At 38.8% G+C, this 14,642-nt stretch overlaps 4 non-coding genes across 4 annotated transcripts; all 4 read left to right on the top strand.

The window, feature by feature from the left end:
* The first annotated feature begins 7,956 nt into the window (after window positions 1-7,956).
* TRNAV-UAC (transfer RNA valine (anticodon UAC)) lies at window positions 7,957-8,029 on the top strand. The gene has a single exon. It is a non-coding gene; the product is annotated as a tRNA-Val (tRNA).
* Window positions 8,030-8,205: 176 nt separating this feature from the next.
* TRNAV-CAC (transfer RNA valine (anticodon CAC)) lies at window positions 8,206-8,278 on the top strand. Its single transcript has one exon. It is a non-coding gene; the product is annotated as a tRNA-Val (tRNA).
* Window positions 8,279-13,972: 5,694 nt separating this feature from the next.
* Window positions 13,973-14,045, top strand: TRNAV-UAC (transfer RNA valine (anticodon UAC)). The gene has a single exon. It is a non-coding gene; the product is annotated as a tRNA-Val (tRNA).
* Window positions 14,046-14,221: 176 nt separating this feature from the next.
* TRNAV-CAC (transfer RNA valine (anticodon CAC)) lies at window positions 14,222-14,294 on the top strand. Its single transcript has one exon. It is a non-coding gene; the product is annotated as a tRNA-Val (tRNA).
* Window positions 14,295-14,642: the final 348 nt, after the last annotated feature.

Raw genomic sequence — 14,642 nt, forward strand, 5'->3', positions numbered from 1 at the left:
GGAAAAAAAGGGAGGCTCCGCTTGGAGTAACCCTTGCTTGATGTGTTTTTAAAAGAAGCCAAGATGAACAGAGCTGGGATCAGGAAACACTTTGCTACCTACCCCGGTGTCATCCTGGGGACGGATAACAATGGCGTATTTTTGAATGTGCTTGATGCAAATCTAGCTGTGAAGTGTACAACTAGGGCACAAGTGCTGCCACTGAATGGGTGGGTGTGTGTGGGGCACAATTTTTTGAAAAAAAGGGAGGCTCCGCTTGGAGTAACCCTTGCTTGATGTGTTTTTAAAGAAGCCAAGATGAACAAGTCATGGTTCAGCAAAGACTTTGCTATCTACCCTGGTGTCATCCTGGGGACGGATAACAATGGCGTATTTTTGAATGTGCTTGATGCAAATCTAGCTGTGAAGTGTACAACTAGGGCACAAGTGCTGCCACTGAATGGGTGGGTGTGTGTGGGGCACAATTTTTTGAAAAAAGGGAGGCTCCGCTTGGAGTAACCTTGCGGTGTTTTACATGATTTCAGAAGGGCGTGCCATGCCTATATCTGTGTGTCCTCCTCTTTTTCCTTGTCCAGCTGTTTTGTTTTCGCATGAGTATATGTCCTTGTCACTTTCCCATGTGTTTGCGTTGTGTTGTGAGTTGTTTGTCACCTTTTGGACACCTTTGACGGTGTTTTCCAGGTGTTTTTATGTGTTTGTGAATGCCTGCCATTGTTTCCTATGCAGTTCGAGTTCGGTTCGTCGAACGTTCGACGAACCAAACTCGAACGGGGCCCCCGTTCGGCGAACCGACCTCGAGCCGAACCGGGACCGGTTCGCTCATCTCTACTCAGCATACTCCATCCAGGACTGTATGCAGAATTTTTTTGCCCACCAAAAAAATGACGTGGGCTTCGCCATATTTTTGTATGCTAGCCAGGTACAGCAGGCAGCCACGGGCTGCCTCCAACCCCCAGTTGCCTATTTGTACCCGGCTGGGAACCAAAAATATAGGGAAGCCCGTTTTTTTTAATTATTTCACTTATTTCATGAAATAATTAAAAAACAAATGACGTGTGCTTCGCCCCATTTTTGTGTCCAGCCGGGTACAACTAGGCAGCTGGGGATTGGAATCCGCAGCACAGGTTAGCCCGAGGTTTCTGGGCGCCTCTGCTGCGAATTTCAGTCCGCAGCCGTCCCAGAAAATGGCGCTCTCATAGAAGCGCCATCATCTGGCGCTGTATCCAACTCTTCCAACAGCCCTGGAGCCGGGTGGCTTGTTGGGTAATCATGAGTTAATACTGGCTTTGTTTTACGAGCCAGTATTAAGCCAGAGATTCTTAATGTCAGGCACGTTTGACCCGGCCATTAAGAATCTCCAATAAAGGGTTAAAAAAAACACCACACAGAGAAAAAAATAGTTTAATAGAAATAAATACACAGACACATTAGAGACTCCATCTTTATTTCCCCCTGTCAGCCCTCCACGATCCTGCTCTTCTGTCTTCTTTCTTTCTAGTGTAGTAGTAGTGACGATTGTAGTGAGGATGAGTTTACCCAGCTCATCACTTGGGGCTGGGGAACCTCATCCTCACTACAATCCTCACTACAGTCGGGAAGCAGCGTGCAGCCTTCACTCCGTGAGTGATCAGTGCTGGCTGTCAGCGGTAACAGCGGTAACGCTGACAGACGCGTTACCATAGCAACGGTGCACTCGGAGCCGCGGTTAGCGGTGACGTCACCGCTAACTGCGTTGCTATGGCAACCTCTGTTAATGACCGGCTGTGTCAGCCGGTCCCTAACGGAACGGGGAGTCGACCGTGTGCTAGAGCATGTCGCCGGTACACGGCGATACACATATGTGCACCGTGTACCGGAGAGATGCACTCGCAGGTCCTACATGACGTGTCATAGTCATGTGACCAGTCTGTAGCCAATGAGATAATAGCCACGTGACTGGTCACATGGCTATTTTGACGTCACAATAGGTCCTGCATCACTGCTGCAGTGCCAGTCACCGGGAGGATTCAGCCATCATCGGATGGAATAGCGGCAGGAGACAGAGTGCAGAAGGGATCGCGGGGACCGGTAAGTGTTATGGCAATGTTTATTAACTGTTTGTGTACATTTATAATGCATTTTTATGTGTTTGTGATTGCCTCCCATTATAGCCTATTGGTTCGAGTTCGGTTCGTCGAACGTTCGACGAACCGAACTCGAACGGGATCCCCGTTTGGCGAACCGACTCGAGCCGAACCGCGACCGGTTCGCTCATCTCTACTTAACACGCAGAAGGTCCTGGGTTCAATCCCCAGTGAAACCAATCTGTTCTTAGTGTTGAAATAATACGCTATCCAACTACAATATATGAAGTTCTCGGCTTTGTTGTCGAATGACGGGATGTTTTGGCTTCCATCACAAACAGAACTACAAATTTTTTTTTTTTTCCCCTGGCGGTCAAAACTCGTCTCTAAATGCCATTACTTTGCAAGATTTCACAGATTTCATAGTGGAGTCGTCATCACGTCTACTTCACACGCAGAAGGTCCTGGGTTCAATCCCCAGTAAAAACAAGCCGTTTTCGCTGTTGAAGTAATTTGCTATCAACCATTATCATATGAAATTCTTTGTTTTGTTGCCAACTGATAATATATTTTGGCTTCCATCACCAAGAGAACTACGATTTTGGGTTTCTTTTTTATTGACCATTTTAGCAGAAAACATAATCCCATATTATAAAAATCCTGTTTGTTTCAAAATATATAGTTCCTTTAAATACAAAAGCAAACAACTAAACTATGTGGAAAAAAGTAACACATTCAATGTAAACTTCCTTTTAAGCAAAATCCCTTTGTAGGAATAAAACTGGTAAAATATGTATTAAAAATTGTAAATGTTTTATTAACCAAAAATACTTTCCTTCAGCAATAAAAAGGCCCCGTCAGTCACAATTCTGCTCTGCTAGCCAATACACAGTAACTTTCCATCAGGTTTCATAGAGTAGTGGTCATCACGTCTGCTTAACACGCAGAAGGTTCTGCGTTCAATCCCCAGTAAAACCAATCTGTTCTTGGTGTTGAAATAATACTCAATTAAACTACAATATATGAAGTTCTTGGCTTTGTTGCCGAATGATGGGATGTTTTGGCTTCCATCGCCAACAGAGCTACGAATTTGTTTTTTTTTTCCCTGGCGGTCAAAACTCGTCTCTAATTGCCATTACTTTGCAGGTTTTCAAAGGTTTCATAGGGTAGTGGAAATCACGTCTGCTTTACACGCAGATAGTCCTGGGTTCAATCCCCAGTGAAACCCATGTGTTAATGGTGTTGAAATAATCCCCTATCAACCTGCAGTAAATAAAGTTCTTGGCTTTGTTGCCGAATAACGGGATGTTTTAGCTTCCATCACCAACAGAGCTACGAATTTGTTTTTTTTCCCCTGGCGGTCAAAACTCGTCTCTAGTTGCCATTACTTGGCAGGATTTCAAAGGCTTCATAGTGTAGTGGTCATCACGTCTGCTTCACACGCAGAAGGTCCTGGGTTCAATCCCCAGTGAAACCAATCTGTTTTTGGTGTTGAAGTAATTTCCTATCGACTTGTAATATGTGAAATTCTTGGTTTCGTTGCCAAATGACAATACATTTTGGCTTCCATCACAAAGAGAACTACGATTTTGGGTTTCTTTTTTATTGACCATTTTAGCAGAAAACATAATCCCATATTATAAAAATCCTATTTGTTTCAAAATATATAGTTCCCATAAATACAAAAGCAAAAGACCAAACTATGGAGAAAAAAGTAACACATTCAATATAAACTTCAATTTAAGCAAAATCCCTTTGTAGGAATAAAACTGGAAAAATATGTAATAATAATTGTAAATGTTTCGTTAACCAAAAATACTTTCCTTCAGCAATAAAAAGGCCCCGTCAGTCACAATTCTGCTCTGCTAGCCAATACACAGTAACTTTTCGTCAGGTTTCATAGTGTAGTGGTCATCACGTCTGCTTAACACGCAGAAGGTCCTGGGTTCAATCCCTAGTGAAACCAATCTGTTCTTAGTGTTGAAATAATACGCTATCCAACTACAATATATGAAGTTCTCGGCATTGTTGCCGAATGACGGTATGTTTTGGCTTCCATCACAAACAGAACTACAAATTTTTTTTTTTTTTCCCCTGGCGGTCAAAACTCGTCTCTAAATGCCATTACTTTGCAGGATTTCACAGGTTTCATAGTGGAGTGGTCATCACGTCTACTTCACACGCAGAAGGTCCTGGGTTCAATCCCCAGTAAAAACAAGCCATTTTCGCTGTTGAAGTAATTTGCTATCAACCTGTAACATATGAAATTCTTTATTTTGTTGCCAACTGATAATATATTTTGGCTTCCATCACAAAAAGAACTACGATTTTAGGTTTCTTTTTTATTGACCATTTTAGCAGAAAACATAATCCCATATTATAAAAATCCTATTTGTTTCAAAATATATAGTTCCCATAAATACAAAAGCAAAAGACCAAACTATGGAGAAAAAAGTAACACATTCAATATAAACTTCAATTTAAGCAAAATCCTTTTGTAGGAATAAAACTGCTAAAATATGTAATAATAGTTGTAAATGTTTTATTAACCAAAAATACTTTCCTTCAGCAATAAAAAGGCCCCGTCAGTCACAATTCTGCTCTGCTAGCGAATACACAGTAACTTTTCGTCAGGTATCATAGTGTAGTGGTCATCACGTCTGCTTAACACGCAGAAGGTCCTGGGTTCAATCCCCAGTGAAACCAATCTGTTCTTAGTGTTGAAAAAATACGCTCTCCAACTACAATATATGAAGTTCTCGGCATTGTTGCCGTATGACGGGATGTTTAGGCTTCCATCACAAACAGAACTACAAATTATTTTTTTTTTTCCACTGGCGGTCAAAACTCGTCTCTAAATGCCATTATTTGCAGGATTTCACAGGTTTCATAGTGGAGTCGTCATCACGTCTACTTCACACGCAGAAGGTCCTGGGTTCAATCCCCAGTAAAAACAAGCCGTTTTCGCTGTTGAAGTAATTTTCCATCAACCTGTAACATATGAAATTCTTTGTTTTGTTGCCAACTGATAATATATTTTGGCTTCCATCACCAAGAGAACTACGATTTTGGGTTTCTTTTTTATTGACCATTTTAGCAGAAAACATAATCCCATATTATAAAAATCCTGTTTGTTTCAAAATATATAGTTCCTTTAAATACAAAAGCAAACAACTAAACTATGTGGAAAAAAGTAACACATTCAATGTAAACTTCCTTTTAAGCAAAATCCCTTTGTAGGAATAAAACTGGTAAAATATGTAATAAAAATTGTAAATGTTTCATTAACCAAAAATACTTTCCTTCAGCAATAAAATGGCCCCGTCAGTCACAATTCTGCTCTGCTAGCCAATACACAGTAACTTTTTATCAGGTTTCATAGAGTAGTGGTCATCACGTCTGCTTAACACGCAGAAGGTCCTGGGTTCAATCCCCAGTAAAACCAATCTGTTCTTGGTGTTGAAATAATACTCACTTAAACTACAATATATGAAGTTCTTGGCTTTGTTGCCGAATGATGGGATGTTTTGGCTTCCATCCCGAACAGAGCTACGAATTTGTTTTTTTTTTCCCTGGCGGTCAAAACTCGTCTCTAATTGCCATTACTTTGCAGGCTTTCAAAGGTTTCATAGTGAAGTGGAAATCACGTCTGCTTTACACGCAGAAGGTCCTGAGTTCAATCCCCAGTGAAACCCATGTGTTCTTGGTGTTGAAATAATCCCCTATCAACCTGCAGTATATAAAGTTCTTGGCTTTGTTGCCGAATAACGGGATGTTTAAGCTTCCATCACCAACAGAGCTACGAATTTGTTTTTTTTTTTCCTGGCGGTCAAAACTCGTCTCTAATTGCCATTACTTTGCAAAATTTCAAAGGTTTCATAGTGTAGTGGTCATCACGTCTGCTTCACACGCAGAAGGTCCTGGGTTGAATCCCCAGTGAAACCAATCTGTTTTTGGTGTTGAAGTAATTTCCTATCGACTTGTAATATGTGAAATTCTTGGTTTCGTTGCCAAATGACAATACATTTTGGCTTCCATCACAAAGAGAACTACGATTTTGGGTTTATTTTTTATTGACCATTTTAGCAGAAAACATAATCCCATATTATAAAAATCCTATTTGTTTCAAAATATATAGTTCCCATAAATACAAAAGCAAAAGACCAAACTATGGAGAAAAAAGTAACACATTCAATATAGACTTTAATTTAATCAAAATCACTTTGTAGGAATAAAACTGGTAAAATATGTAATAATTAGAGTTTAGCGCGGTTCGCGGTTCGAGGTTCTCCAGTTCGGGGCTCGAGTGATTTTGGGGGCTGTTCTAGATCGAACTAGAACTCGAGCTTTTTTGCAAAAGCTCGATAGTTCTAGAAACGTTCGAGAACGGTTCTAGCAGTAAAAAGCAGGGCTTTTTACGGCTACAGTGTGCAGGAGCCATCGCTGGCAGCCTGCCACAAGCTGGTAACCAAGATAAACATCGGGTATCCAACCAAAGTGCTTTGGTTAGTAACCCGATGTTTATCCTAGTTACGTGCAGGAAGCCCACACTTCCCTGCTCAGCTCGCTCCGCCCCCTCCTGCCCGCGGCATGTACACATACACACACTCACACACATACACACACACATGGTCCCGCTCGGCTTACCTGCGGTGATGAAGTCCCGCCATCCCGACCTCAGCGCTGTCACTGTCCTCCATGGCCGCCGCTTGTCACATCACCTCTCGATTCCGACCCGAGACTGACTAGCGGTGACGTCACGGGCCTCTCGCGAGACTTGGTGTGAAGGCTCTGGTCATTGAACTCAGTGACAGGGGCTGTCGGCAGTGCTGGAGATCAGCGCAGGTAATGTACCTCGCTGACAGCAGCACTTGTCATGCCCTGCAGTGACCTGGGCTGACCCATTGATGTTAGCTCAGGTCACTGCACTGCTCTCCCAGCCAATGGGGAACATTCTGTTCTTCATTGACTGGGACAGTGTGGATCGTCATGGCAACCCCTTGGATTACACCAGACCTGGATTTGTTTTTCATTCTAATAAATTGGTTAAAGAGGGAATGTTTTCGGGAGTGTTTTTTCAAATAAAAATGTGTTTGTCGTCTATTTTTTTTTATTACTAACTGGGTTGGTGATGTCGGGTATCTGATAGACGCCTGACCTCACCAACCCCAGGGCTTAATGCCAGGTGACATTACACATCTGGTATTAACCCCATATATTACCCCGTTTGCCACCGCACCAGGGCACGGGATGAGCTGGGGCGAAGCACCAGGATTGGCGCATCTAATGGATGCGCCACTTCTGGGGCGGCTGCGGCCTGCTATTTTTAGGCTGGGGAGAGTCCAATAACCATGGACCTCCCTAGTCTGAGAATATCAGGCCCCAGCTGTCTGCTTTACCTTGGCTGGTGATCCAATTTTGGGGGACCCCTACGTGTTTTTTTTTTTAATTATTTATTTAATTTAAAATAACAGCGTGGGGTGCCCTCAGTTTTGGATTACCAGCCAAGGTGAGGTTGCCAGCTGTGGTCTGCAGGCTGCAGCCGTCTGCTTTTCATTAACAAAAAATACTTTCTTCAGCAATAAAAAGGCCCCGTCAGTCACAATTCTGCTCTGCTAGCCAATACACAGTAACTTTCCATCAGGTTTCATAGAGTAGTGGTCATCACGTCTGCTTAACGCGCAGAAGGTCCTGCGTTCAATCCCCAGTAAAACCAATCTGTTCTTGTTGTTGAAATAATACTCAATTAAACTACAATATATGAAGTTCTTGGCTTTGTTGCCGAATGATGGGATGTTTTGGCATCCATCCCGAACAGAGCTACGAATTTGGTTTTTTTTTCCCTGGCGGTCAAAACTCGTCTCTAATTGCCATTATTTTGCAGGCTTTCAAAGGTTTCATAGTGTAGTGGAAATCACGTCTGCTTTACACGCAGAAGGTCCTGGGTTCAATCCCCAGTGAAACCCATGTGTGCTTGGTGTTGAAATAATCCCCTATCAACCTGCAGTATATAAAGTACTTGGCTTTGTTGCCGAATAACGGGATGTTTTAGCTTCCATCACCAACAGAGCTACGAATTTGTTTTTTTTCCCCTGGCAGTCAAAACTCGTCTCTAATTGCCATTACTTTGCAGAATTTCAAAGGTTTCATAGTGTAGTGGTCATCACGTCTGCTTCACACGCAGAAGGTCCTGGGTTCAATCCCCAGTGAAACCAATCTGTTTTTGGTGTTGAAGTAATTTCCTATCGACTTGTAATATGTGAAATTCTTGGTTTCGTTGCCAAATGACAATACATTTTGGCTTCCATCACAAAGAGAACTACGATTTTGGGTTTCTTTTTTATTGACCATTTTAGCAGAAAACATAATCCCATATTATAAAAATCCTATTTGTTTCAAAATATATAGTTCCCATAAATACAAAAGCAAAAGACCAAACTATGGAGAAAAAAGTAACACATTCAATATAAACTTCAATTTAAGCAAAATCCCTTTGTAGGAATAAAACTGGTAAAATATGTAATAATAATTGTAAATGTTTCATTAACCAAAAATACTTTCCTTCAGCAATAAAAAGGCCCCGTCAGTCACAATTCTGCTCTGCTAGCCAATACACAATAACTTTCCATCAGGTTTCATAGAGTAGTGGTCATCACGTCTGCTTAACGCGCAGAAGGTCCTGCGTTCAATCCCCAGTAAAACCAATCTTTTCTTGGTGTTGAAATAATACTCAATTAAACTACAATATATGAAGTTCTTGGCTTTGTTGCCGAATGATGGGAAGTATTTGATATCAACCTGTAACATATGAAATTCTTTCTTTTGTTGCCAACTGATAAAATATTTTGGCTTCCATCACCAAGAGAACTACGATTTTGGGTTTCTTTTTTATTGACCATTTTAGCAGAAAACATAATCCCATATTATAAAAATCCTGTTTGCTTCAAAATATATAGTTCCTTTAAATACAAAATCAAACAACTAAACTATGTGGAAAAAAGTAACACATTCAATGTAAACTTCCTTTTAAGCAAAATCCCTTTGTAGGAATAAAATTGGTAAAATATGTAATAAAAATTGTAAATGTTTCATTAACCAAAAATACTTTCCTTCAGCAATAAAAAGGCCCTGTCAGTCACAATTCTGCTCTGCTAGCAAATACACAGTAACTTTTCATCAGGTTTCATAGAGTAGTGGTCATCACGTCTGCTTAACATGCAGAAGGTCCTGCGTTCAATCCCCAGTAAAACCAATCTGTTCTTGGTGTTGAAATAATACTCAATTAATCTACAATATATGAAGTTCTTGGCTTTGTTGCCGAATAACAGGATGTTTTAGCTTCCATCACCAACAGAGCTACGAATTTGTTTTTTTTCCCCTAGCGGTCAAAACTCGTCTCTAATTGCCATTATTTTGCAGGATTTCAAAGGTTTCATAGTGTAGTGGTCCTCACGTCTGCTTCACACGCAGAAAGTCCTGGGTTCAATCCCCAGTGAAACCAATCTGTTTTTGGTGTTGAAGTAATTTCCTATCGACTTGTAATATGTGAAATTCTTGGTTTCGTTGCCAAATGACAATACATTTTGGCTTCCATCACAAAGAGAACTAGGATTTTGGGTTTCTTTTTTATTGACCATTTTAGCAGAAAACATAATCCCATATTATAAAAATCCTATTTGTTTCAAAATATATAGTTCCCATAAATGCAAAAGCAAAAGACCAAACTATGGAGAAAAAAGTAACACATTCAATATAAACTTCAATTTAAACAAAATCCCTTTGTAGGAATAAAACTGGTAAAATATGTAATAATAATTGTAAATGTTTCATTAACCAAAAATACTTTCCTTCAGCAATAAAAAGCCCCCGTCAGTCACAATTCTGCTCTGCTAGCCAATATACAGTAACTTTTTGTCAGGTTTCATAATGTAGTGGTCATCACGTCTGCTTAACGCGCAGAAGGTCCTGCGTTCAATCCCCAGTAAAACCAATCTTTTCTTGGTGTTGAAATAATACTCAATTAAACTACAATATATGAAGTTCTTGGCTTTGTTGCCGAATGATGGGAAGTATTTGATATCAACCTGTAACATATGAAATTCTTTCTTTTGTTGCCAACTGATAAAATATTTTGGCTTCCATCACCAAGAGAACTACGATTTTGGGTTTCTTTTTTATTGACCATTTTAGCAGAAAACATAATCCCATATTATAAAAATCCTGTTTGCTTCAAAATATATAGTTCCTTTAAATACAAAATCAAACAACTAAACTATGTGGAAAAAAGTAACACATTCAATGTAAACTTCCTTTTAAGCAAAATCCCTTTGTAGGAATAAAATTGGTAAAATATGTAATAAAAATTGTAAATGTTTCATTAACCAAAAATACTTTCCTTCAGCAATAAAAAGGCCCTGTCAGTCACAATTCTGCTCTGCTAGCAAATACACAGTAACTTTTCATCAGGTTTCATAGAGTAGTGGTCATCACGTCTGCTTAACATGCAGAAGGTCCTGCGTTCAATCCCCAGTAAAACCAATCTGTTCTTGGTGTTGAAATAATACTCAATTAAACTACAATATATGAAGTTCTTGGCTTTGTTGCCGAATAACAGGATGTTTTAGCTTCCATCACCAACAGAGCTACGAATTTGTTTTTTTTCCCCTAGCGGTCAAAACTCGTCTCTAATTGCCATTATTTTGCAGGATTTCAAAGGTTTCATAGTGTAGTGGTCCTCACGTCTGCTTCACACGCAGAAAGTCCTGGGTTCAATCCCCAGTGAAACCAATCTGTTTTTGGTGTTGAAGTAATTTCCTATCGACTTGTAATATGTGAAATTCTTGGTTTCGTTGCCAAATGACAATACATTTTGGCTTCCATCACAAAGAGAACTAGGATTTTGGGTTTCTTTTTTATTGACCATTTTAGCAGAAAACATAATCCCATATTATAAAAATCCTATTTGTTTCAAAATATATAGTTCCCATAAATGCAAAAGCAAAAGACCAAACTATGGAGAAAAAAGTAACACATTCAATATAAACTTCAATTTAAACAAAATCCCTTTGTAGGAATAAAACTGGTAAAATATGTAATAATAATTGTAAATGTTTCATTAACCAAAAATACTTTCCTTCAGCAATAAAAAGCCCCCGTCAGTCACAATTCTGCTCTGCTAGCCAATATACAGTAACTTTTTGTCAGGTTTCATAATGTAGTGGTCATCACGTCTGCTTAACACGCAGAAGGTCCTGGGTTCAATCCCCAGTAAAAACAAGCCGTTTTCGCTGTTGAAGTAATTTGCTATCAACCTGTAATATATGAAATTCTTGGTTTTGTTGCCAACTGATAATATATTTTGGCTTCCCTCACCAAGAGAACTACGATTTTGGGTTTATTTTTTATTGACAATTTTAGCAGAAAACATAATCCCATATTATAAAAATCCTGTTTGTTTCAAAATATATAGTTCCTTTAAATACAAAAGCAAACAACTAAACTATGTGGAAAAAAGTAACACATTCAATGTAAACTTCCTTTTAAGCAAAATCCCTTTGTAGGAATAAAATTGGTAAAATATGTAATAAAAATTGTAAATGTTTCATTAACCAAAAATACTTTCCTTCAGCAATAAAAAGGCCCTGTCAGTCACAATTCTGCTCTGCTAGCAAATACACAGTAACTTTTCATCAGGTTTCATAGAGTAGTGGTCATCACGTCTGCTTAACATGCAGAAGGTCCTGCGTTCAATCCCCAGTAAAACCAATCTGTTCTTGGTGTTGAAATAATACTCAATTAAACTACAATATATGAAGTTCTTGGCTTTGTTGCCGAATAACAGGATGTTTTAGCTTCCATCACCAACAGAGCTACGAATTTGTTTTTTTTCCCCTAGCGGTCAAAACTCGTCTCTAATTGCCATTATTTTGCAGGATTTCAAAGGTTTCATAGTGTAGTGGTCCTCACGTCTGCTTCACACGCAGAAAGTCCTGGGTTCAATCCCCAGTGAAACCAATCTGTTTTTGGTGTTGAAGTAATTTCCTATCGACTTGTAATATGTGAAATTCTTGGTTTCGTTGCCAAATGACAATACATTTTGGCTTCCATCACAAAGAGAACTAGGATTTTGGGTTTCTTTTTTATTGACCATTTTAGCAGAAAACATAATCCCATATTATAAAAATCCTATTTGTTTCAAAATATATAGTTCCCATAAATGCAAAAGCAAAAGACCAAACTATGGAGAAAAAAGTAACACATTCAATATAAACTTCAATTTAAACAAAATCCCTTTGTAGGAATAAAACTGGTAAAATATGTAATAATAATTGTAAATGTTTCATTAACCAAAAATACTTTCCTTCAGCAATAAAAAGGCCCCGTCAGTCACAATTCTGCTCTGCTAGCCAATATACAGTAACTTTTTGTCAGGTTTCATAATGTAGTGGTCATCACGTCTGCTTAACACGCAGAAGGTCCTGGGTTCAATCCCCAGTAAAAACAAGCCGTTTTCGCTGTTGAAGTAATTTGCTATCAACCTGTAATATATGAAATTCTTGGTTTTGTTGCCAACTGATAATATATTTTGGCTTCCCTCACCAAGAGAACTACGATTTTGGGTTTATTTTTTATTGACAATTTTAGCAGAAAACATAATCCCATATTATAAAAATCCTGTTTGTTTCAAAATATATAGTTCCTTTAAATACAAAAGCAAACAACTAAACTATGTGGAAAAAAGTAACACATTCAATGTAAACTTCCTTTTAAGCAAAATCCCTTTGTAGGAATAAAACTGGTTAAATATGTAATAAAAATTGTAAATGTTTCATTAACCAAAAATACTTTCCTTCAGCAATAAAATGGCCCCGTCAGTCACAATTCTGCTCTGCTAGCCAATACACAGTAACTTTTCGTCAGGTTTCATAGTGTAGTGATCATCACGTCTGCTTAACACGCAGAAGGTCCTGGGTTCAATCCCCAGTGAAACCAATCTGTTCTTAGTGATGAAATAATACGCTATCCAACTCCAATATATGAAGTTCTCGGCTTTGTTGCCGAATGACGGGATGTTTTGGCTTCCATCACAAACAGAACTACAAATTATTTTTTTTTTTCCCCTGGCGGTCAAAATTCGTCTCTAAATGCCATTACTTTGCAGGATTTCACAGGTTTCTTAGTAGAGTCGTCATCACGTCTACTTCACACGCAGAAGGTCTTGGGTCAATCCCCAGTAAAATCAAGCCGTTTTTACTGTTGAAGTAATTTGCTATCAACCTGTAACATATGAAATTCTTTGTTTTGTTGCCAACTGATAATATATTTTGAGTTCCATCACCAAGAGAACTACGATTTTGGGTTTCTTTTTTATTGACCATTTTAGCAGAAAACATAATCCCATATTATTAAAATCCTGTTTGTTTCAAAATATATAGTTCCTTTAAATACAAAAGCAAACAACTAAACTATGTGGAAAAAAGTAACACATTCAATGTAAACTTCCTTTTAAGCAAAATCCCTTTGTAGGAATAAAACTGGTAAAATATGTAATAAAAATTGTAAATGTTTCAATAACCAAAAATACTTTCCTTCAGCAATAAAAAGGCCCCGTCAGTCACAGTTCTGCTCTGCTAGCCAATACACAGTAACTTTCCATCAGGTTTCATAGAGTAGTGGTCATCCCGTCTGCTTAACACGCAGAATGTCCTGCGTTCAATCCCCAGTAAAACCAATCTGTTCCTGGTGTTGAAATAATCCTCAATTAAACTACAATATATGAAGTTCTCGGTTTTGTTGCTGAATGATGGGATGTTTTGGCTTCCATCCCCAACAGAGCTACGAATTTGTTTTTTTTTTTCCCTGGCGGTCAAAACTCGTCTCTAATTGCCATTACTTTGCAGGCTTTCAAAGGTTTCATAGTGTAGTGGAAATCACGTCTGCTTTACACGCAGACGGTCCTGGGTTCAATCCCCAGTGAGACCCATGTGTTCTTGGTGTTGAAATAATCCCTTATCAACCTGCAGTATATAAAGTTCTTGGCTTTGTTGCCGAATAACTGGATGTTTTAGCTTCCATCACCAACAGAGCTACGAATTTGTTTTTTTTTCCCTGGCGGTCAAAACTCGTCTCTAATTGCCATTACTTTGCAGAATTTTAAAGGTTTCATAGTGTAGTGGTCATCACGTCTGCTTCACACGCAGAAGGTCCTGGGTTCAATCCCCAGTGAAACCAATCTGTTTTTGGTGTTGAAGTAATTTCCTATCGACTTGTAATATGTGAAATTCTTGGTTTCGTTGCCAAATAACAATACATTTTGGCTTTTATCACAAAGAGAACTACGATTTTGGGTTTCTTTTTTATTGACCGTTTTAGCAGAAAACATAATCCCATATTATAAAAATCCTATTTGGTTCAAAATATATAGTTCCCATAAATACAAAAGCAAAAGACCAAACTATGGAGAAAAAAGTAACACATTCAATATAAACTTCAATTTAAGCAAAATCCCTTTGTAGGAATAAAACTGGTAAAATATGTAATAATAATTGTAAATGTTTCATTAACCAAAAATACTTTCCT

Source organism: Anomaloglossus baeobatrachus, chromosome 2 (assembly GCF_048569485.1).
Source record: "Anomaloglossus baeobatrachus isolate aAnoBae1 chromosome 2, aAnoBae1.hap1, whole genome shotgun sequence".
Classification (NCBI taxonomy): Eukaryota; Metazoa; Chordata; class Amphibia; order Anura; family Aromobatidae; genus Anomaloglossus; species Anomaloglossus baeobatrachus.